We start from the raw sequence: 23862 nt of genomic DNA on the forward strand, positions 1-23862 counted from the left end.
TGAAAGATCAGAGTCCAGAAAGGTAGCCATCTGCAGGAATCCAACACTGTGCTCCACCACCAGTATACACTAAGAAGCTCCTGGCACCAAGATCCTTTTTTAGAAACCTTAGTTACTTTGTACTACCAGAAAGATATTTTTAAATCTCATTTTTTTTTTTTTCCTGGGAAGATGATGTTAGCTACTTTGTTTCTTAATCCTTCTCTTACCGGAATGAAAAGTGGAACAGATGAGTTACATCCTTATAGTTGTTTATTTGCTACATATATGTTCCCTTTTAAGAGCAGATAGTTGCAGGTTGAGGATTATAGAAAATTCAGGTGAGAAATGGAACCCAAGACTGGTAGAACTCATTCTGGGGCTGTCTTTTGTGCCTCTATAATGGACTTGAGCTTCTGAAATAGTAATATTGACCTAATCATGTTGGACTCACCCAAGTAACTGACCTCCATTTAGGTTTTTCATAACATATTTTCTCCATTCCAAAAGACTGTAGGAGAAATATGGCTCCTTTAGCTTTTAGAGTGAGCACTCAGTGTAACTGTCTCCCCACTGCCCCCCCCCCCCTTTTTGGTCTTTTTTGAAACCGAGGGTCGAACCCAGGGCTTTTCGAATGCAAGGCAGATGCTTCGCCACCAAGCTACATCCCAGCCCAATAACTGTGCTCTCGAGTCCACTCAGGATTCCATGTGTAAAGATCACTTCAGGCTCATTACTTTCCTAGTATAAAGTCTAATGGGAATGGTGCGTTTGATCCTTTTTGTCATTGATGATAATAGCATAGAAATAAAATTAACCAGATTCTTTCACAGGTAACTGGTTAGCATTTGTTTTGTAAGTTACTTTGTACATATTACTGATCTTTTTGAGACTTAGCCTTGCAATGAGTTAGTTTAGATGGTAGAAATTTTGTTCATTAGGATTCATTGGCTAATGTGCAGTGGAATCCACATAAACTAATTTAAGCAAACTTTTTAAAGCAAAGTCAAGAATTTAGAAGGCCCAAGGCTAGAAATGTAACTGGACTTGAGGTACAACTTGAACGAGAGGCCTGGCACTTTTCCTTTTGACTGCTTGCTTCCACACATTAGGCATGGATGCTGCTGTTTTTCTCTCATGTCTATTTTCTGAATACATGAATATTTTTCTTATTTCCTCCCCATTTCTACTCCATATGACTGGAAATGAGGTTACCAATAATTAATTTCTTAGTTTTACAATTACAGTTCAGACATCTAAAGAGTGGTTGTCAGTTCAAAATGCAATATTCCCAAGATTGGATTCCACTTTTCCCCTTTGTACCAGGACTGAACCTATAAACTTAGGCTAGGAAATGGAATCCGGGGAAGGAATTATAGAGGTCTTCTTGGATCCAGTGTCTCCTCTTGCACCAATCAACAGTGACTGCAGAATAGCTTCTATGATAACCACATAAATATAATGAGGAAAACAAGTGATTTCCAGATGAAAACTTTGGAAAGATATCTTCATATGTGTTCCGGATAGTTAGCTCCTTGCCTAAGCATAATAATAGGCTGTTTTCTTTCTTTAACCCTATATATATATATATATATATATATATATATATATATATATATATATATATATATATGACTTAAAGAAAATAAAGATTTACAAGAAAAAGAAAATTATTCCATTGAATACATATTTTGGAATTTATATTATTTTATGTGCTTAGTTAGAATTGGGTTGGATACAATCTGATGAGCATAAAACATAACTTTTAGCTCCAAATTTATTGTGTCTATATGGATCCTTTTATAAAGCATCTTTGTATTTTTTTCTGTAAATGGTTATATCTTTGTTAATTGACTAAAATTTGTTTCTTGGGGTCTATGCATGATAACAAGAACATCATAAAAGGGATAAAAATTGAAGGGAAAGCAGTTTAAATTGTGGGTTATTGTTAAGATAGCAAAATAATAAATTAGAAGACTTGGAGCCAGGTGTGGTAGCTCTAGGGACTCAGAGGCAGTGGCAGAGGATCACAAATTGGAGGCTAGCCTCAGCATTAGCAGACCCTGTGAAGCTTATTCTCTTCACTACCTGCCCTGTACTGTAGGATTCTGATTTCTGCAACAACATCTCCCAGGCTCCCTACCTGGGTGGCTTCTGTTTGGGTTTTACTGATTGGAGACTGACAACTCTCCTGCCAGGAGATTAGAAAGCAGGAGAGAGAGGTCATAGTCTTTCTGGCTCTCTCCCAGCTTCATGGCTCCATTTCCGGAGGTAGCTGTGACCCGAGTTTCTGTGATGTTCCACTCAAGTCTCCAGTTTTCACTGGGCTGTGACATAAATCTTTCCTGCCCTTGCTGGGTCCCATCTAGGAGTAGTAATGGTTCCCCTCTGTTGCTAGCAGCTGGTCCTTCACTTTCTTTTCTTTGTTTCCTTAACCCTGTTGACACTCCTATCCATTATTCCTTCATTAAAGAATATTCATTTGAAATCTTGGGAGTAGATTATTTTTGCTGTTGGAACCTTATCATTTACAAGTGAAGGAACCAAGGGAAGTGTGTGAGTGTGTGTGTGTGTGTGTGTGTGTGTGTGTGTGTAGATAGAAAGAGAAGATATAGATTTATGTTGATAATTGTCTTATGTGATTGTGGGGCTGGTAAATCCAAAATCTGCAAAGCAGGAAAGATAGCAGGCTTGAAATTCTTGGGCAGGAGCTGATGTTTCAGTCTTGGGGCAGAATTTTTTTCTAAGGGAAACTTCAGTCTTCCTCTTAAAACTTTGAATGAGGCCCACTAACACTGATGAGGACAATCTCCTTTATTTAATGTCAGTTATTGTAAATGTTAATCACTTCTACAAAATAGCTGGTGGGTAATGGGAAAGAGAGATCCCTTTTAAAACAATTTATGATATCTAAGATGCAGAATGCAGGATGATTATTTTCAAGTAATTATCTGTCCAGAGATGAGGTAACTATATCAAAACTTCATACTTTTGGGCTGGGGATATAGCTCAGTTGGTAGAGTGCTTACTTCATATGCACAAGGCCCTGGCTTCTAATCCCCAGCACCACCAAAAAACAAACAAACAAACAAAAAGACTTTATGCTTTTTCCAGTGGGGCTTTATGACACTCAAGGATATGTTAGGACTTTAAAGGAGAAAATCTAATAGGAAATTTTGATACCTGCTAATTCCCTGGTGGCAGGAGAATCCATGGGAAATCCATGTCATCCTGCACTTGACACTTCATTGTACCCTGCTCTCAAAAAGTTTTTATAATTTTGGGAAGGAGACCATACATAACTCACAGAGGATCTAAGGACAAGGCTGCAGTGTGGGCAGTTTTTGTTCTGGAATTTTCCATTAGTTCAGCATCATCTGGTGTCTGTCCAAGTTTGTGTTTGTTTGGTTTTTTTTTTTTTTACTCTTTCTTGACATAGGGGTCATGTGTTGTAATTTGGACTTTGGTGTACAGTTCATGATATATCATGCACTGTAAATTCAGTCAACAACTCCTGATTGAACAGAAAGCACTTTGAGCAATGTGCGAAGAACTCTGAACCAAGTATTTTAATTGGGAAGGATCACTGATTAGTGGAATAGCTCTAATCTTTATGGGCTCCAGATTGCTCTCTCTGCCAAGAGTTGTGTAGAAGGAGGTTGTAGATCAAGGCCTGGGAAGGTTTCAGACAAAACTTGTTCCAGAGTTTCTGATCAACAGACATTTAGAATTCTAGGTAAGCAACACAGATGAAGGAAAAGAAACTGAGCCAGAAGAATCAGGAAACACACACACACACACACACACACACACACACACACACACACACATTGATAGACGTCAGCTAGAAAATTACATTCAAGAACCAGGAAATAGAGAACAAGGGGACCCTCCAGTTTCAGGGCTGATGACTTTGGTGGAGTCTGGAACTGAGGTCAGCATGACTCTTTTGAGGTCCTGGAGGAGATAAGACCTCTTAGTTTGCCTGGGGACTCAGGGGTATGGAACAGATTCCATCCTTAAGTTCCCTTTACAACTCTCCAGGCTCCCTCTCAGTTCTCATGTTGTATTCAGAATATTTTAGATAAGCTTTGTTAGAAATTCATTTGAACTCTGACCAGGGTTGATACATTGTCCTACCCCTTAGAGCATTTTTCTTTCTGAAACAGGAGGTATTTCTGAACCATCACTTACAGTTGCAGAATAATTGAGATAATGGTTGCAAATACTATGCAACGTACTGCCATGTAGTAAATACTCAATAAATGTTAGTGATGATTATCACATGATCACACAATCATGTGGTTACTGCTTCTTTTTTATGCTTGCACTCACACTGTCAGTCACATGAGAGTCAATTGTTTGTGGCTCACACATTCCTTCTCATTATTTTAAAAGCGCAGATGAATTGCATTTTTCTCAAACACCATATTTCAGGTAATTTCTTCTCATTGGCCTAAGTATACAATGTAAATGATTCAAATTTCTTATAGACAGTTTTAGATCCAAGAAATCATTTGTTTCTTAATTCTCAAATCTTTTGAAAAGGCAAATTCATGATGCTTCTCTACACTGTTATTATCAATAATGGAGATGGAAATCTCCATTCCTGCAGAGTTGATGGAAGTGTTGTCAAGTTTCAATCTCCAGATTGTATTTAGTATTGGATTCAATAGTTTGGGTTTTTTCTTTGTGTGTGTCTTTTTTTTTTTTACCCAAGCAGCAATATCCAAGTCAAAGTTCATTGTCTGAATTCCTGGGATCTTTTTTGTTTTCCTTAAAAAGAAAAACAAACAAAAAATAGGCACTGTTATAAATGGGACAATCTTCACAAACCTGTATTTCACTACACAATTGTCATAGATTTTTATGCCAAACTCTTTGGTAATAAGGTGAAGTGCAACCATTATATGAAGTTTTCAAAAAAAAATTGTGCTGTATTAGGTCAAATCCATGTATTACTAAACTTTCTTTGGTGCAATTTTAGTGTACAGGAAATACTTGTGAATGTATGCTAATTGTGATGGCGATAATTATGCTGTGAACTATGGCTATTTTACAGGTAGTCTAGGTCCTCATCAATTTCTGCTATTTCATACCTTATTTCCTTAAGAGCACCCAGTTAAGTGCCTTCTGGCCTGAGAACTTTATTACACTTAGTTTCCTTCTATTGCAGCAATGTCTTCTTCATTGGAAACTCTAGTATCAGTTTTTCTTATGAAAAGTGTTCTCAGAAAGTAGAATTTCCTCATCACTTCCTGGAGTCTAGGGATGCCAAAGAACCAAACAAAAACCCTCACTGGGCTTTCATCCCTCTAAATTTCTTATTCCCTCCTGGGACCCACATCACCCTATAGTTCCTATTCATGAGTCTATTCTCTGGCCAAGCTGGATTTCTATTCTAGATGTCTTTTATTCACAAATGTTTTATTATCTTCTAGTCTTTCATTTGTCCACTTAGATTATTTTCTGTGAGATAGTTGGGTCTCTGTCCCCCTGGTTGTCCACTTTAATGAACAACCAGTTAATTTGTTGGATTGGTATTTGGGGCAAGAAGAAGTTGAAGATATTTAAAGTGTGTTTTGGCCCCAGGAGGCTGATTCCCTCCTCACCCCACCCCCCCATTACTGAAATTAAACTCAGGGGCACTTTACCACTGAGCTACATTCACAATCCTTTCTTTCTTTCTTTCTTTTAATGCTGAGGCTGGCCTTGAACTTGCTGTCCTCCTGCCTCAGTTTTCTGAGTCCCTGAGATTACAGTCATGTGCCACCACACCGGCTGAGGCTATGATTCTGTAACTTCTCAGTTGACATCCTTTTATTACTTCTTTCCAAATAGTTTTGGTTAAATAGGAATAACACCACTGGTAATTTTATATTACAATGCTAGTTTATCATATCAGCCACGCTGCTTCTTAGCAGCATGCTACTGGTTGAATTGTTTAAATTTAGTTTCTTTGTTTGTACAATAATACAATTTTCTTCCGGGATGTTGTGATAATTTATATACATTTTACAGTATAAATTAATCAAAATATGCTTTGGAGGTGCCTGACATGTGTAGCAACTCTTTTTTTTTTTTGGTACTGGGGATTGAACTCAGGGTCACTTGACTACTGAGCCACATCCCAAGCCCATTTTTGTATGTTATTTAGGGACAAGGTCTCACTGAGTTGCTTAGCACCTCGCCGTTGCTGAGGCTTGGCTTCTATTTCAGCTTCCCAAGCCGCTGGGATTACAGGTGTGCACCACGGTGCCCAGTGAATGTAGTAACTCTTATATTCTGTTATTACCCTTGAGTCAGAGGATTTTAGATTAGTTACAATATCAAGTACTACATCTTACCTGTCTTCAGTGAGCCTAGAACTATGTCCCGGTGATGAAGAAAAGGTGCTGTATACAAATGTCAGTAGGAGATTAGGTATATCTCACAATATTGCCCACATGGGCTATGGTCTAAGAAAATGTGGGAGAGAAAGCATGGGAAAGTCATTTATCATACTGATAGTGAGTTCTTAAATATGTTTACCTCATACAACTTCTTAATATTTTCATCATTGAAAATATATACACTTACGTCTTTTTATTGCATAAAATCAAATTATGGAACACTTTTGAAATGATGCTCATAGTTACATATGAATATTAAACACAAGTTTATTTATATAAATTAAATTACTTTTAATTATTACAATTATCTGACATATGGTGACCTGATGAAATATTGAGATTTTTATCTCAAATGATAATTTTAATATACAATATGCTGTATTTTAAGATTTCAAATATTGGACTACTTAATTATAAAATATGATGACACTTTTGATTACTAATTTGTTGCCAAAGGATTATTAAAAACAAAAAATGTGGGCCATAGAACAATGAGGCAGTGCTAGACAAATTTTAGTCTTGCAGTGCCTTAACTGTTAGCATTCTGGCTCCAGTGTATTAATTAGGGTTAATGGACTTAATTTTAGTATTCAGATGATCTAAATTTTTATATTTTGGAGAAATGCAGTCAAATTTTTTTTTTCAGGGCTAGAGCTATAGCTCAGTGGTAGAGTGCTTGCCTCACACTTGTGAGGCACTCGATTTGATCCTCAGCACCACATAAAAATAAATAAATAAAATAAAGATATCATGTCCATCTACAACTAAAAATATATTAAAAATTTTTTAAAAAAAATAGTGTTTGGGGTAATTTCATAATCTTCTACTCATTCTATATAACTCTCTAATAAAAGTCTATGCTTTTCTTTTTTCCATGAAAAAAAAAAAAGAAAATATATACACTTAAAATTAGATATATACTTAAATATTTGGATGAATTGAAAATAATTTTCTTCTGGACTGCTAAGCATGTCATTCTACTCTGTAATTCTTTCTGATAAGACCGATAGAACTTATTGGCACCAAATCAAGAATTTTGCCCCGTGGTTGCGTGGAAGCTCATGGAAAGAAGTCATACATAGCCACCTGTGTCTACTTTTGACCCCTTCTCCTTTGATATAGGATCTCCGGTTACGTGGAGGCTTGTGTCCTCAGTCTTGAAGGTTGGTCTTGTTCCAGCATGGAGTGAGAGAGCAAAGTTTTGAGATAGTGTAGCTGTCCCACATGGATCATTAGAGTCTTGAAACTAGATGAGACAACCATTATGAGGATGATCCATGTATTCTGATTCATAAAATATGTATAAACCAGTCAAATATACACTATCAAATGCATATAATATAAAATATATAATCACAAAATGTAAAACTAAGGTTGCCAGTTTGGTCCATAGGTCTAGGATAATTTCTAAATTAGCTTAGGTTTCTGGCTAAGGTTCTGATATACTGTGAGCAATCTTATGATGAGAGATGAACTAAGTTGGGCTGCCCAGTCTTGCCCCAAAGCTGACATAGTGAACTCTCTTCCCTGTAGTTGAGATAGAAAGGCCGATAACTTTTGAGGCAATCTCCCCAACTCTTTCCAGGTTCATTGTCTAATATGAAAACTCATATTTAATTGAGGAGTGAATTAGATTGTATTCATTTTTGGTTAAAATATAACTTGAATGATTGCTTATTAAAGTTGTTATCTATGTAAAGTACACAGTTTCTCTTCCTTGAGTTAGTTTTTCTTTCTTTGGTTAATAACAAGAGGTGACTGCATTATTCAGCTTGGGCTTCTGTAACAAAACAACCATAGACAGGGTGGTGTAAGCAGCAGCCATCTCTTTTCCATAGTTTTGGAGGCTGGGGAGTCCCAGATCAAGGTGCCAGCAGATTTGGATCTTTGAGAAAGTCCTCTTCCTGGCTTGCAAAAGGCTGTTTTATGTCTACATTCTCACATAGCAGAAGGAGGAAACTCTGGTGTCTCTTCCTCTCCTTATGAGGGCTGACCTCTCAGGACCACATCTAAACTTGATCTCTGCCTTGTTTCTGAATATGTTGGAAAGTCAATCCCCAGTATAACAGTGTAGAGTCATAAGACACGTGAATATGATTAGATCAGGAGAGTAAAGGAATTATTGCCTTTATCTCAGGAGTGGGTTTGTTACTGAATGAGTCCTTTTAAAGGAGGGATTCAGTATCCCACATTCACTGGACAAGATGATCATGTATGACACAGATGTTGGCTCCTCAATGTGGAGACTCCAGGACCATGAGCTTAAATAAATTTCTGTTCTTCATCAGTTGCCCAGTCTCTGTTTTGTTCTGGCAGCACTGTATGAAATAAAATAGTCTCTCTTAATACATTAGGTATTAAGGCTTCAATATATGAATTTTGGGGGAATGTAAACATAAACATCCATAAAAGCAACTGCAAATATTTAATATTTAGTTGTGTCAAAGATCTTGAAATCTTTTGCAGTGCCAACTCTGAAGCTTTTATATTGAGAATCATGGATATTTGTCTTCTCAACCCTTTTGTGAGCATTTGACCAGTATTAATATTTTAATTAAACATAGTATTTTGGACTTGCATTGATGTCTAAACATCACTAGAGTAGACTTTCTCTTTGCAATGTTTAGAAAGGATACCACCTGGTCTCTCAGGCCATGGGGAGACACATTTGTAAATACAATTGCTCAAATAGTCCGGACAATCAGTTACCAGGTGGATAATCACAGAGTTATGTAGGGCCACAGGTTCTTTCCATCTTCTTGCTCAGCTCCATTTGGGGTATTCTCATTTGCATGGTTAAAGGTGGGGAATACCATCTCCACCTAACCATGGGTCTAGATGAAACTCTACCACCATAAAAAGGAAGAATCCCTTTGTAAAAAAAAAAAAAAAACCTAGGCACCCAAATGTGAATTTGTTTTTTTCCTGTAGTGAAAATTCTCAATTGCAACTTCTATTATTTTAGAAGTACAGATTAACTTTCCCAGCAAAACAACTGCAATGTCCTAGTTGACCCTCTAACAGGATTAAAATTTGGCTATTTGAGGAACCCGTTGTATTAATTAGTAACCAACTTACCTTGGACAAGGAAAAGCAGGAAAAAGTTTTATATTCAGATGCCTAGAAGAGAAGAGGTAGGAAACAACAAAGATGAGGGCATTGGTTTCCCCCAGTGAGCCTACAGGGCTGCATTGACGCTGCAGTTGAGGAAGGAGTTTACGTACACAGCTGAAGGAGCTGTATATGCCAATGAACAACCAAACTGTTAGCAGTGAGAAGGGTGAAGATGAAAATAGTATCTATACTATCTGCTGAGTGCTGACCAACTCCTGATATGTGGCTCCGCACCTGATAATATGATGCAGTATTCCATTAAATCCTTAGAAGATTTTTATAGGGATAGATACATTTCCATCATATTAAAAAGTTAAAAAAATAGAAATCCAGGTTCAGAGAAGTTTTGTATGTTGCTGAAAGTCAAAGAAATAATAAATGGGAGAGACAAAGTCAGAATCCAGACCTGATTTTCCACCCAAATTTAAAGCACCGGGTTAAAATGTTCTGGGACACTAACAACTAAGCACAGCTCAGAAGCTGTAGGAGGGTCTTTCTTTTCTGTGTTTTTTTAACATCCTTTCTTCTCCAACTCCCATTCTTTTCTCCTATTTACCTCCTTAAAAAAAAAAAAATACCTGAATCAGCCTTGGAGTTAGAGTCATCCACAGGATGGGAACACACAGGGAACCAAAGTAGGGACTTGGCAAGCTAGGGCCCTTGAGGAAGAGACCGGGGACAACTGGGCACACATGTCTTTTCTGAGCACACATGTCTTTCCTCCTGAGATTTCCTGGAGCTAGAGAAGACATTAAGAAGGTCCCAAGTTACTGGATGATTTGGGTATGAAGGCTAATGTGGCTTTATTAGTCAACTGGTGCTGCTGAGGCCCAAAATCATCCATCTGGTTAGAATGGTAATGTCCATAGACTGTGCATTCTCCAAACTTTCCTCAGGTGCTTCCAGATTTGTGAAATGGTAGGGATGGGATGGGATGGGATGGTCCGGTCCATATGGTGGTCTTTCTAGCTCTAACAAACTATGAATTCATAATTCATTTTCAAGCTCCAGTTGAAACCCTCCCTAATTGGAAAGGATGAGCAAATACTTTTATACTGATGTGATTCTGTGAAGAAGAATCCAAGGCCAGTATGAGGGGAGGAAAGAACAAAAGGAAGATGATGTGGCTTAGGGCTAAGCAAACAATTAGAAAGGTAGCATTTTTTTTTTTTTTTGTACTGAGGATTGAACTCAGGGGCACTCGACCACTGAGCCAGACCCCCAGCCCTGTTTTGTATTTTACTTAGAGACAGGGTCTTACTGAGTTGCTTAGCATCTCACCATTGCTGAACTCACGGTCCTCCTGTCTCAGCCTCCCGAGATACTGGGATTACAGGCATGTGCCACTGCTCCCAGCTACGAAAGGTAGCATTTAAAACTTTTAAAACACAACATGACTAGAATGGTTTGCTTCTATTTATTTAGAAAATCCTAATACAACCAAAGAAATTATGATGGTAATCATTTTTCCTGGGGCCACTTGTCCTGGTCTGGTGTCTCTGATGGCCTGTAATTGGTTTCCAATCTCTGAAAGATACTATATGAAAGACATTTAAGAAAGTTGTTGTTCTACTTCTTTAGAGTGGAATACCATGAATCCTATAGATATTAGATAGTTTATATATTCATCTTTCTGTTCATTCCACCATCAATACATTCAGTAGCCATTCGCATGGAATAATGTGGTACTGGGAAAAAAGAGTCCAGGAAAAAAAATAATTTTTTTTTGCCCTTGAAACTTAAAAAAGTACTGTGTAACTATTAAATAGTACTTAAGTAGTAATATTAAAAGAGTTACTAAAAAGTTCTATGTAAGTATTATCATTGGAATATTTGTGTCTCCTAAAAATTCATTCATAGGTTGAAATCTTGATTCCCAAATGATGGTGTTAGGAGATGGGATCTTTGGAAAGTGACTAAATCACAAATGTGGAATCCTCATGAATGGGATGTATGTTCTTAAAAACAGTCCTGCAAGAGATTCCCTTGCCCTTTCTACCAGGTGAGGACTCAGTGAGAAATTGCCCCTGAATCAGGAAAGCAGTCCTTAACAGATACAAAATTTAATGAGTCAAATCTCACCTCACTAGTGGGAGAAGGGAGATCAGTGCAGATGGTGGGTAAGAATGTTTTCTTACACTTTGGTCTGAACTTCCCAGGCTCCAGAATTCTAAGGGATAAATTTCTATTGTTCCAAGCTACCCAGTTTATGGTATTTTTGTTGTAGCAGCCTGAATGGACTGAGACAGTCAGTAGCTTCAATGTACAGTTGGTTACAAACTGAGTGGTAAACCAAGTTGTGTGTATCACAGAAAAAAAAAGTATTTTTTAAAATCAGTGGGATAAAGAAAAGCATCCCAAAGAAGGACAAGTCTGAATTGGGAGTATGAATTACCAAGCAGACACATAAATAGGTATGGGGAAAGATTTGTATGGAACACTTGCCTCTAGCAAGCAGTTCCACATGACTCAAACACACAAGATATTAACGAGGAAGAAGAAAATGCTGGGGCCATTTTACAAAGAGGATGGCATAGTGTGTCAAGACATTTGCTTTTATTGTGAGGGAGCGGTTGAATCAATTCAGATGGGAGAGTCATTTATTCTGCATGAGAATTATGAAAAGTGAGAGGTCCTTAAACTGGTAGGCCATTTTTGAATCCAAATGCCAATGTTGACTTTGAGTAGTCATTTCCATTTAACAGCATCTTCCGATACACTGGTTCTCTTCCTGCAGTTCTCATCATCCCCACTATCCCCTGGAAGCATTAAAAAACCTTAATGACCTCACTCTATCACAGTTGAATTAATTCAAAATTTCTAGAGCTGAGACGTAGACATCAAAGATATTTTAAGGTGCCAGGTTATACCAACAAGTTGAGAAGTGCATTCTGGCAGGACTCTGTGAAACCTCTTTGTCATGTGCCCAGTTGGGTCTCAGATCTCTTTTCCTATTTCATAAAGTATCCACTAAATCCCTTTCTTGTCACGTTTCATTCTTTGTTTCTAAGGAAGGTCTTCCCAGGGAATTGCATGACAATACTCTCCCTCAATTTGATCACAATTTATTGTTGGAGGAAGAAAAAAATTAACTAAACATTACAACAGAGTAGGATACTCTGTTATTACTCCTTAGACAGTTGCTGGAAGAGACAGAGAGGAAGAGGGATGGAGAAGGAAAGAGAGGTGAAGTATGAAGGAAGAGTTCAGGGTCCCAGGGATCAAGGACAAGAGGGTTATTCCAGGAAGACATGGCAAGGACTCAGGCTCTCATGGCCCTTCATTCAGAGGTCTTGTCGTTCTTTCCCCACATTGTTGTATGCAGTTCATTGTTTGGAGGTCTAGTCCTATTTCTATCCAATGGGGACACTAAGGGTAAGTATGCCTAGAATACAACATAGTCCTCACCATATAATAGCTTCACATAAACGCAAGTGGTTTGCAGGAAAAGAAAAATAAATCATAGAGAATTCAGCCAGAAGGTTGGAAACATCTAGTTCACAAAGAATATAGTGACTTAAAATTTAAAAAGGAAGGAACACAAATATTCATGGATAAATATTCAGAAGATGAATTGAGACCAGAAGTTATTCTCATGTAACACCAGCTTAAGTGTTTAAGTAGCATCCAAATTCCAGTCACCTCTTTATTAATCTACTTTAATACTGGGTTTTCCCTGAACCCTCTTGGATGGAGTGACTTCCTGTTGGTCAACATCCTAATCAATAAGATCATGTTTCTCACATTTTATCCCATACTTTGAAATCACACTTTGACTCATAAGGAATTTCCATCCTTCCTTACAGCTGTTCAGGGGAGTCCTAACAAGAGGAAACAGCCCTGTGCTCTCCCCATGCTTCTTTCCTGGTTGTGTCATTCCTGGGTCTCGGTCATCCAGCTGCATCAAGGAATCCCAGAGGATGTGATCATTACTCACAGTGGAAATGGATTGTGGAAATGGATATAGGACACGGCTTCTTTAGAGCTACATCTTCTAGCTTTGATTTGTGTTAAAATGAACTGACACTGTCAAAACTGACTTGTGTAGAAAGTATTATGAATGTATTTACAAAGATTCTCTCTGATCTCTCATTTCATTTTTAAAGTTCTTCCCATTTGCTGTGGTTGAGTATTCTTATGAACCTATATAAAAATTACTAACATGGGAAGCAGGTATTATTGCCCTCTGTTCTCATTAAGATAGTAAGTTGTGACAAAAACTTTCTTGAAAATTTTTGGAAACAAATGTTGATTCACAGGTAGAGCATTTTTTTTTTTTTTTCTTGCCACTGGAAGAATGCCCACGATATATTGAAAAAAAAAAAAAAAAAGGACAGATGTGTCACTTTACTGGAAGAGGACTCGGTTAACTTTCAGTTAGTTGATGGCTTTCCTACACTTCTCACATTTGCTATTATCACTTCAAGAAAAGTAGCTTTGTCACTATTAAATACCTATTTAGAGTTCTGTGGTGTTTTCTTGGCTTCATGTTCGAGCTTTAATTTTTGGAAGGTTTCAAGTATGATCTATTTCTTCATTGAGCTCATGCATTCATTTTTTAATGTTCTCTGCATCCCCCACCATTTTCAACAAACACTGGTTAATTCCACAGTACTTTTCATTTCTCTGATTTAGGTCACATTTTGTGGTTCTTGAACTCTCCTGTGATCAAAATAAATAAACATGAATGGTGTAGGATTCTTTGTAGAAATTGCCTTAAGGTAAGACTGTAAACACAACTATTTAAATTTATCTCTAGTTTATCTTTTCTAAGTAGGCCAATCTCAAGGCAGAAGTAGGTGAGGAGAGAGCTAATGGTGATGGCTCTTTCTCTGAGATTCAAAAAATAAGAAAACAAATTCTGATGTTCAATTCTAAGGCAAGTGATAAAGATCAAAGACTCATTTTATTACAATATTTTCATTTTTATTGAACAGATTCACTTTGGACTTTGGCTCGCATTTGGAATGTTTACCTTTTAATAAGTGATCTGTTTAAATGAGGATCAGAGAACAAGGGTTTCTGTTTTACAGTTCAACTTTTGACCTTGGGGGATGAATGGGTGGAGGGTGAGAGGAAAAGTCCACTGTGTTTCTACTGAACTTTTTACCCTAAAAAAAAAAAAAAAAAGAGCAAGTTTAAAGTTCACATAGTGCACAAGAGGTCTCCACTGGGGATTTCTGGTATTATTAACTTCCTGACCTCAGATAATTAAAAAGGAAGAGCAGAGCCACCTCAGACTGTGACTCAACTTTGAACTTTTAACCTCCCAAGTAAAGTATTTAAATTGTAAATGGTAGACTGTGGAAGCTTTCTTATTGCTATTAACTTCCTTCATCTCTGGTCACCAAGTTCTGATCTGGACTGAAAGCATAGCCTGATCTTTCCTTTTTATTTACTTAACCTCTTTTAGCAGAAAGGACTGAGAACACTATTTACCTAGAAATGACAGGTATTCTGGTGAAAGAAGTTAAGCTTCAAGGGTCATTGAATTTTGAAGCTAGAAGTAACCATAGATTACCTGTCCAGCTCCCTCACCTTGGAAAGAGCATACTGAGAACCAGTAAGTTGAGTGACTTCCTTAAGGTCAGATGATTCACAGGAGAACAAAAGAGTTTCTCTCATACATTGGCTGCTTTTGTTGCAGTGGAGAGGGATTTAAGAATGATTGAGGGTAAGAAATAATTCCTTACCAAGCACAGGGGTTTGAGGATCTGTGCTTTCTATTTTTATATTAAATTTCATAAAGGGGAAAAGATCACTGGATGGGGTCAGGAGATCTGAGTCCTAAGTGCACCCTCTACCTTGTTGGTTGTATAACCTTAGTGATTCAGTTAACTTTTCTAACTTGTGATTTGTTTGATTCTGAGATGGAATGTGACTGAGAGGAAGTAATAACCATCTAAGACCCTTTGCTTTTTGGGGGTCAATGGTATTTTTGTCTCAAGAATCCCCCACCCCAGTGCTGGGGATTGAAGCCAGGGCTATGCACATGCTAGGCAAGTCCTCTACCACTGACCTACATCCCAGCCTACCCCAAGAATCCTTGCAGGTGTTCCCAATTAAGCATTGTACAGATAGACAATTCTAGGCAACACAATAATATGGAGGATAAAACTAGACGGCAGTGATTTTAGGGTAATTGGCTACGTCGCGCTGGGCTTGACATTGACGAGGAAGCTCTCCTTATTCTAAGAAAAAAATAATCGCAAAGGAAAAGGGGAATGTGATGTTTGGAGGCATGAAGGACAGAAAGAATGACCAAGAGAAATGGCATCAGTCAGAGGTGACACAGAGACGATGGCCTCTCAGTTGGATAGGGACCCTGCCAAGGCTTATGACGCTGACAAAGCCGGTGGGTACGTTGTGAATCTGCCTCAGCCACATGCTGCTAATACCGGGGCTTAGGGAGGCAGCTCTCGCTGGCGCTGGTACAGCACGCAGCACGTAGGACAGCCAGTCTGCGGGCCGCTCTGCCCTCTTGCTAGTTGATAACACCTTTATTGCCTCCAGTTAGTTACTCACACCAGCCTCATTCCCATCTGTCGAGGAGAGTTCCCTTCCAACATTCTGTCCTCCTTTTTATACACAAAAGAAACCCTCTCGGTGTGGCTGTGAAGGTGGAGAGATACTGGGCTCTGAAATGAGGCAAATTTGGAGAGGGATTAGCAAAGATTCTCTCTGATCTCTTGGTCCCAAGAAGCAGGGGGATGGGCCTATGGGAGGCTGTGTGGGACCCTTATGCAGAGACAGCTGGACAGGGAAGGGCAGCAGGCGGCTGGCTGCAGGCCTGTCTGCATTGCCCTCAAAGTAGGGCATCCCAGGTCACTGCCTAGCAAGGTGGCAAACATCTGTTTTGGCTTCTCTCACATCACAGATGTTTACCCACCTATCCGGCAACCATTCTCAACTGCTCTAAGCTAGGTTGCTTCAACTTTACAGACTTTTGCCCCACTCCCCTGAGAGCTCATCCATGGCAAGTGACTTCTATTTGAGCAAGGGACTGTACGAATATGAATATGTTTGATCAGGCAATTGAAGTTGCAGACCAGTGGGCTGTAAATAACTGTTAATTGGGGTTTTTGGTGGGCACAATTACCTGGCTATTTTCTCTGCCGGGTAAACTGTATTCATTCACTAGATTCCTCCCACAGTTTCTGGCCTTAAATACATTCCTTTCAGTGCAGAGGTCCAGAACACAGTAACATTAACCTCTGGATCCCTTGAGGAGCGAGGTCAGGGGTCACCAAGTAGAGCATAACTATCCTCATGAAACAAGTCATATTGTCTCAGGGCACTTACCTTCAGAAAATCTAGAAAGAAAAAAAACAAGCTCTGAACTTTGTCTGCCAGCTACCCCTAGCATGGAAGACATCACAATGTAAATTTGTTATACTTGTGAAATTAAAAAAAGAAACTAAAAGTTTTTATGCCACTATTCTCAGTGATGGGCTAATGCAAATTCCAGGTGGCTCAGCTTAGAACCATGATGATGATTCTATTGATTTTATTTACTTATTTGGCTTTTTAAAGAATTTATACCTTAAGGCAATGAAAGAACAAAGTGTTAAGCACAACTTAGCTAGTGCCAATAATTTAGTATGTGAATTGTCCTCAGTGAAGACTCTGCTAAAGCTGCGCCCAATAATCCTCCCTGCAGGTGGGGGAGTCTGAGGGCTGGGAAGGGCAGCCAAGTGCCTCATCCAGTTTCTGAGCTGCTCCAACCCTGTCCAAGGGAAGTGGAAATGCAAAATGCAATAAGGAGCCTTTGCTGACTCTACCTAAATGCACCCCCAGATTGGGACAGGGGTACAACCCCAACTCAGCTATGAAGCCAAGACCTTGCTTCTAGAAGCAGCCAAGGATTGATGGATTCTCTGCAGTTGCCTATTGTCCCTGGCAATATTACCTCTTTTGGCATGAATATTTGAATTGACGGTAAAACCGAAATTTTTTTTTGCAAAATCACACCAGCAAAAAGCCCCTCTTCTCTGTTTCCTTCCTCCATACACTTAGATAAAACAGATCCCCTTATATTTATCTGATATTACTTCTTTGGTTTGATGCATCCAGCTGGCAATAATAAGTCATCTTTGGGGATTACATTTAGTAGAGTATCCACGCAAGTGCCAGGAGCTCCAGAGCCCTTAATGGAACTCTGGCAAGCACAGCAGCAATAATTGTACAGCAGGTACAATGGAAGTGGGAGGCTGGTGCTGTGAGGAGCTGTAATCTTCTCTCTTCTTTTTCTCAGCAGTTCTGAAAGTGAACTAGTATCTAAATTAGGTGTTATTTTATATTACAACTTGTCACACTTAATAGAAGTGACATGATCAAGCTGGCACATGCCATTTGGAAATGTGTTGGTATCTAGGGATGGCAATTGTTGGCTCCTTTATTCATTCAATCTGTCATTAAAATAACAGGTATCATGCCCATCAGAGGGAAGTGTCAGTCTCTGGACATAGGAATCTCTTGGTGATTTCTGAGACGTAAAAGAACGAGTTAAGAATTACCCCTGCCAAATGCCTGTTTATCTAGTACTGCTAGACAGAGGGCATGGCCCAGAGAAACTGATGTTTTGTGAAGTATTGCTCCATACCCCAAAGCCTTCATTTAAAAACCAAATTTTATTCTCATGGAAGATCAAAGAGACTAGCCCACTTTACTCTTGAGCGGAAACCAAGGAGACTTCCTGCAGATTTTTGGTAGCTCTATAGACAGACCTCTCCCTTTTACCTCCCCTGGACCATGTTTAGTTGAGGCAGGTCCTGACTCACATATTAAATGTCTACCAATACAAGGAATAATATGGAATAAAAATGAATTAAATGTGAACTTTCTTGACTTAGAGAAAAACCTTTTTACACATAATTGCAACATAAGGGTAATTCTGATTATTACTATATGAGAAAACAGTTTATGATAAATTATTCAATAAGAATCCCATAGAGGTAATCCCAATGGCAGGGGGATTGTGAGTTCAAAGCCAGATTCAGCAACTTAGCAAGGTGCTGAACAACTCAGCAAGACCCAGTCTGTAAATAAAATATAAAAAAGAGCTGGAGGTGTAGCTCAGTAGTTAAGCACTCCTTGGTTCAATCCCCGGACCAAAAAAAAAAAAAAAAAAAAAAAAGCAAAAAGAATCACATCAAGAAAGATTATTTCAGGAACATAAAAGTCGTATTTAAAGATATATTAAAATAGTAATAATACTATTACTAATATAAATTTAAAAAGCAGGCACTGCTTTATAAACACTGGAAGCCAATTGAGACAAGAATGTTAAAAATTGCTTCTTGAGGAAGCAAGATGGACTAATATAGCAAATAATAATTCCTTAGACCCTTGAAAAATGATAATGTTTGAGTTTTTATTTAATTTTTTCTTTTTGTTGAAGATTCCAGGAAGCCAGAGACTTCTGGGTAATGTTTTAATCATTGGGAATTGATCTGACATTTAATGGCGAACATTGACTCTCTAATGCCGAAACAAGGTCAACAGGTTAGGAGACTTCCATTACCTAACTTAGCTGACCTCTTTCCATGGCATATCAGAATATTGATCAAAGTTGTTATGCAGGATTGGGCAGAAAGTTCTGTACCCTTCTTTTAGTATTCTTTAAAAAATGGGTCTAGATAACATATTTTGCTGTGATCTGCATTTCTCTCTGATCCCAATGAAGAGGTCTTATTTATCCTCCTTTCTTAGGGATGAGGGCCTCACTCCTACACAAAACTTCTCTTAATCTGAACACTGTGTATCCAGGGTCCACTCACTGAAGGTGGCTGCCCCACCACATTTTACCTTCAAGTTTCATTGATTTCCAAACTTCAGGGTTGGTACCAAAGTGGTAGTCGTTGCAGTGTTTTGAGTTGTAGCTCTGAATAATCAAAAGAAATGAGCTGTCTATGTTGTTAAATCTGCCTTTATTTTTGTGACTCTTTATCAACAAAGGGGTGCCAGCTTAACTGTGACATGAATTCTGTTCTACATTATATATTTTCTCTTTTTTTCCTATTGAAGTGTTGATTGCTTTCTCTATTTACCTATTATCGTTATCTTTTATTTGATTATGAAAATGTCAGGCCTAGCTTTCTATGTTCAAATTATTTTTTTTTCTTAGATTTGAACACTGAAGGAATCATTCAATTTAATTTCTAACACTACAGAAATATGTAGTGCTTTTAGCTTTTCTAATCAGCTTTCCTATGTTTTACCATTTTTTCCTCTCAATGCTTCTGTGATAAGACATAGAAAATCACTCATAAGGGATCCTTAACTCTTCATCAAGCAACTGCAATGTATTTCCATTACAGTTGACTAATATAAGCCATAGGAATATCTTGTTCTACAAGGGAGTCAGGACAACTGATCCTTGAGCCTTTATCTCACCTTCATGTTCTTAAGGTGAGAAGTGCTTTATGGTGAAAGGTGTTTAGAGGGTAAATTTGCATCCTACTTCTTCTGTTGGAAGATTGAATTGTGACGGGGCAAAGCTACCAGCTGCAGACTATATTTTCCTGCTTCCTTTGCAGCCAGTTTTGATCATAAGACAAAGGTATCTCCTGTGAAGTGTGAGCAAAGGTGATGGATGCCATTCAACCTGGCCTTGAAAACTTGCAGCCTCACTTCAGCTTTTTCTACCTTCCCAAGGGCTAAAGTGGTGACAAGAAGATCACATGGTGATGGTGGTACTACCCTCATTCTGGGTTTCCCAATAGCTGAGTGGAGCAGTAGAGCTTCCTCTCAGGTGCATGCGTGCTCGTACACACACATGCACACACACACACACACACACACACACTGACCTGAACCTCCATTTAACCTTGAACTGTGACTTGAGAGATAATGCTGCTTCTCTTTTATCTGAGCTATTACATTTTGGTCAATATTTGCTTCAGTAGTTCAGCATACCTAATTATGATGATTTACTCGGGGTGGGGTATCCCTCAAGAGCTTTCAGCTAAAGGTGGAGAGGAGAATGAAATTTACAAAGCTTTGGAGAAAAGGGGAAAAAATAAAAGAGGGGTAGGTCGAGGATCATCATGGCTCTGTGGAGGTGGGAGGTGTCCCACAAAGATGTTCACACTTCCCAGAAATGAATGTGGAATGAAAACACTTAAAAAATGGAAACAGCACTTCCCCCCTCCATTTTTTTTTTTTTTTTTAGCCTCTTTAAAATCCCTTATTGACTATTCCAAATTCATTGATTCTTGTCAGGTAATGAGTGCTAACTCCTTGCTTCTTACCTTTATTCACTGCAATGGACAGAACAGTTTTCTTTTTTCTTTTTCTTTTTCTTTTTCTTTTTAAATAGTGAATCCAACACAAGAGTGAACAAGGATTCTAAGATAAAAATTAGAGAAGAGTCACCTTGTACACATAGGGCAGGAGGTGACCTCATTTGTTTCTTCTTGATTCCTTTCCAAATAAATTGTGTGTTTTAAAGATACTTGTCTCTTAGATATTTATCTTAGTAGGCCATCTCAGAGAAATACAGAGATATGCATCAGCAACATCTATCAGTGAAACAATCACTTAATATCCTCCAGAGGTGCTCACACATGCAAATGCACATGTAAGCAGACTGGATGGAGACTTTAAGGGATCTCATAGGAGGAACCACAGGGATGGTATGCTCAGTAACCCACAGTCATCCCTGCCTTAACAGTGTCTGATCTGAACCTGGAATAGTTTCAGAAAAAGCCATGCATTCAGGCTAAATCAAGAAGGAGTAAAAAAGGACAACTTGCTTTCTTCTAACGTGGTAAATAGGGCATGAAGGTTTTATAGTTGCTAGTAGAACCAGTATTACGAGTTCTTTACTCACCCATGGGGCCAGCCTTAAGGAGGAAATGTTTTTAATTCAAAAAGGATCTGAAGACCTATAGTAGAATGTTTGAATTTGATGTGTAGAAGTAAGAACTGACTGAGATTAGAGTTGTACATGTGATGTATGAGGACCAAGTTGGAAAGTGGAACTATTGTATTTTAAAAGATTTTCATGAGTGCTATACTTTTCACTTCTGTTTTTGGCATGAGGAAGTGATAAAAGACAGTGTTCTACTTTTTAACCTGTTCCTGTGTTCCCTTCTTATTAAGTTTTGGGTGATTTCTCATATTTATTCACATTGTTTCCTCGGATTATTTGAGTGTTGAGAAATGATCATCGATTGAGTGGTTCCAGGTCTTCTCTCTTCAGTTTGGACAGGAAATAGCTATGGCTTTAAAGTAGGAAATCCCCACAAGTTGTCAATATGAATAACTTGTTTAGGTGAGAGTGTGTGTGTGTGTGAGAGAGAAGCAGACAGCTAAAATCAGAGACTGTGACACAGAGAGAAGGCAGGTAACCATGATGTCTTAAGGTACTAAAATGATTTGCAAAGTTACCGAACAATAGTAGGGTATTTGCACATTTTAGATCCCCTTACCTTTCAAGTTTCAGTGTCTCTCAACAGAGTCAAAGTGGTTTCTCAATGTGGCTGCTACTGCACACACAAAAGAGAAGAAAAGTAATGTAGGTATCAAAGTTTGTAGGTTGAGTTCACCTGCTTTATTCCCTCTCCTAGGCCAGTTAGTGGCAAGTATTCTGATACTGTTGCTTTCATTTAGCAACTTGTCTACTTTGATAAAGACAAATCAACTTCAACTTTTTGTGGCCCTTAGGGAAATATTCTAGTGAAGCTGAAATATTCTAGTGGTGAAGCTGATTGATTTTATTATAGCCACTGTGCAATCTCTGCTGAAGGAAGAATATTATATTTTTCTTCACTGAAGATTGAATAAGAGAAAATAGTCTGAATAAATATTATATGCTATATTCAATTTGAAAATTCATAAATGGATAGGGTGTAGAGATTGCCTTTAAACTTCTGTTTGGAAATATATATATTTTACATGATTGGAATTTGGATAAAGTTATTTGGACTTAACTGAGTGGTTTTTTTTAAAGAGAGAGAGAGAGAGAGAAATTTAATATTTATTTTTTAGTTTTTTCTGCAGACACAACATCGTTGTTTGTATGGGTGCTGAGGATCGAACCCGGGCCGCACACATGCCAGGTGAGCGCGCTACCGTTTGAGCCACATCCCCAGCCCTAACTGAGTGTTTTTACCTATTCACAAATTAAAGTTTTCAGTACATTTGAACAACTCCTTACAAGCCAAGAACAGAGTCTTCCCTCCCTCCGTCCTTCCTCTCTTCTTTCCTCCCTCCATCCCTCTCTCCTTCTTTCTCTGCCTTCCTTCCTTCTTCCATCATTTGAGATACTCCAGTAAGTTCCCATTCTTAAGTTTTTGTCTTAAAAGTCTGGCTGTGCACTTTATAATTGGCTTAAAAAGATACCCTCACATCCTCTTCCCCAAGAACCTCTGATGTTTGAAGCCAATCTTATGTAGAAGTTTTGAAGTTCTTTAACAATCAAAGTTTTTTTTTTTTTTTTTTTTTGTAATGGTTTTGCAGGACTGTGAGAACTAAGGTGTGCCAGAGGTGTTTGAAAGGAACAAGAAGTACAAGTAGTAGCTTTGTTCCATTCAGATTAGCTCTACTGCTTTTTTTCTGTCCCCCACTAGTAAAACCTGCTTCTCTAAGTTTTTTCTATCCCCCAAACTCTGGCAAAAATATGTGATAATTCTGTCCCAAACAACTCACATTTTGTGTAAGTAAATGGAGAAACATAAAATTGATTTTTTTTTTTTATTACTGAAAATAGACTGTTGTCAGTATAAGTGACCTAGTGTGTGAGAAGGATAAATTCAGCCTGTGGCCACATCATTCAAGGGGGGTCTGCCAGCATAAAGGTTAAGGGGAGTCTAGTTGAAAATGAAGGTTCATTCCTTTCTCTTTGGTACTCAACTCTTCTATCAACCTCTGCTGGAAAGGAGAATGTGCTTTTCCTTCTGAGCAAAGAGCAGCAGGGGTCATCTTTTCTTGGACAAGCTAAAATCTGTCTCCTTGTCAGAGGAGACAGACCAGGTCAGAGAGGACTCTGCCTCCAGCAAAAAGAGTGCAGAAGCCATGATGCTGGATCCTGACAAGAATGAGGGGTGCTTGGGGAGAAAGCAGGTGCATCAGTCTTGCAGCACCATGAACTGCAGCACTAATTTAGAAATGATACATGTGACTTTTTGAGTCATGCCAAGAACACTTCTCATATTTTAGTGTCACTAATGGTTAGTATGCTATGTGTGACAATTTTTTCAGAGCCACAAATCTATGCAAAAAATAGATCATAATATGGTCATGTAGGGACACCACTGCTTGAAAAGTAAAAGGGCAGGTGTATGAAACAGCAGAGATTAAGAAGAGTCAATCATCTGAAGCAGAATGAACGTGATTGGGTGTTTTTGTATGTTTCTTTCTCCCAACTTTTTAT

At 38.4% G+C, this 23862-nt stretch overlaps 1 protein-coding gene across 1 annotated transcript in view; it reads left to right on the plus strand.

The window, feature by feature from the left end:
* Nrip1 (nuclear receptor interacting protein 1) overlaps positions 1–23862 on the plus strand; it is a 156216-nt gene that overhangs the window by 127373 nt on the left and 4981 nt on the right. Inside the window, exon 4 of the transcript XR_011708305.1 lies at positions 22479–22549. The gene's annotated coding sequence lies outside the window, so the exon portion shown is untranslated. The remainder of the gene's footprint in view (positions 1–22478; positions 22550–23862) is intronic.

Source organism: Marmota flaviventris, chromosome 8, assembly GCF_047511675.1.
Source record: "Marmota flaviventris isolate mMarFla1 chromosome 8, mMarFla1.hap1, whole genome shotgun sequence".
Classification (NCBI taxonomy): domain Eukaryota; kingdom Metazoa; phylum Chordata; class Mammalia; order Rodentia; family Sciuridae; genus Marmota; species Marmota flaviventris.